Source organism: Octodon degus, unplaced genomic scaffold, assembly GCF_000260255.1.
Source record: "Octodon degus isolate 3935 unplaced genomic scaffold, OctDeg1.0 scaffold00197, whole genome shotgun sequence".
NCBI lineage: Eukaryota > Metazoa > Chordata > Mammalia > Rodentia > Octodontidae > Octodon > Octodon degus.
The window spans coordinates 398,884-400,663 of NW_004524773.1; positions in this window are offsets into that span (position 1 = coordinate 398,884).

Genomic DNA, 1,780 nt, shown 5'->3' on the forward strand with positions numbered 1-1,780 from the left:
CCAGCTCAGCCCACCAGGGGGCAGGGCTGCCTGGCATGTGGTGCTGGGGGATCGAACCGCGCTCCCTGTGCTTTGCCAAGCTTGTTCCAAGTAGGTGCTTTAGACCACTGAGCCATCTCACCAGCCCCCAGGGTCTTTTATAGAGCAAAACCATGTGGTGAGGCAGGTCTAAGGTGGAGAACATGGGAACTCGCTTAGGTGGGCATGAGGTGGGACACAACCATCGTCAGCCAATGAGATTACAAGCACCATTGCTCAGGTAAACGCGATTAAATCCAGAACCAAATGGGGAAACGCGTCATATAGCAAGTGGACATGAATATAGAACAGGAGTTTACCTAGTAGTCAGCCGGTAGCAGTTGAATTAGGGACTCTTCCTGGTTTCCTCAAGGTGATGATCAGTCCCGGATGCTGGTCTTCAGGGAGGTCAGCCTTTGTTCGATCTTTGGCCTCTAGGTCTGGCCCGCAGCGGGAGCACCCGTCTCTCTCTCAGTTGCAACGTGTCTTGTCCTCTGCGCTGTCTCCTTGAGGGCCTGGCCTGTCTGACTGCTTGTAATATTTCTTTCTTTCTTTTTTTTTTTTTTTTTTTTGGTGGAACCAGGGATTGAAACTCAGACCTTTGTGCTTGCCAGGGAAGCACTTATTCCACTGAGCCATCTCCCTGGCCCCTGCTTGTAATATTTCTATCTAATTCAGCTGCCTACAACAATCTCACACGTAGAAGACAGTCGCTCAACCTGGTCCACCTTCTAGAAGAGAACGAGACGCTTCCTCTTGATAGGCTACAAGGAGTATCAAAGAATAGGTGAACGTGTTGCAAAACCAGCCCTATCAGGCCAGGCACGGCGGACAGGGCTCACTTCTGTGATCCCAGCACTCCAAGAGGCTGAGGCTGGAGGATCGAAAGTTCCAGCCAAACCTGGGCCACTCAGTGACTTAGTAAGATCTTGTCTCAAAATAAAAGTAAATAAATAAAAGGGGTGGAAATGTATCTCTGTGCGGAGACCCTTGGTTCAATCCCCAGTGCCCCTCACCACTTTACCGTTCAGTTTTGCCTGTGAAAAAAGGATTACCTTCAAGTCTCTGCGACCAGAAACACTGCCATCAGCATCTTCCCTGTGTCCCCTGCGGATGTTCTAGGCATTGCACAGTGGCCTCCGAGGGGCATGACCCCAATCCAGTGCCCCTACCTACCATCAAGGTCCCTGTGTACACCACAGAGGTGCTGGACACCTCCTCTTCTTGCTTCCCCTCCCCACCCTCTGCGTCCTTATCCCAGACAGTAGATCTCACCATTCCTTCTGCCTCCCACCCGCTGGCTCTCTGTCTCTACACTTTACTATCTAAAAGCCTGTTAAAGGACTTTCCTGTGGGAGGAGGGGGACTTGGGGACTTGGAGTTGGGGTTGAGCCAGGATCATCGTAGCACTGAGCTATGTCCCCAGCCTTTTTTTTTTTTTTTTTTAAAGAAAGTATCTCCGGCTGTCCTTGAACTCACTATGTAGCCGAGGCTGACTTCAAACACAGCAATCCTCTCGCCTCAGCCTCCCCCGTGTAGGGATTACAGGCCTGCATAACCACACCTAGCTCTTCCTCTTTCGTTTGTCCAAGACAGACAGCATCTTGCTGAGTCACAAAACTGCTGGAACTTGGCGATCCTCCGTCCTCAGCCACCCCCTGCTGCAAGGCTACAAGCATGACCCACCTTGCACGGGTTTAAAGGGCTTAAAGAAGAAGGAAATACTTTAGCAAGATAAAACTTTAAGTGACAGGATGCTCCT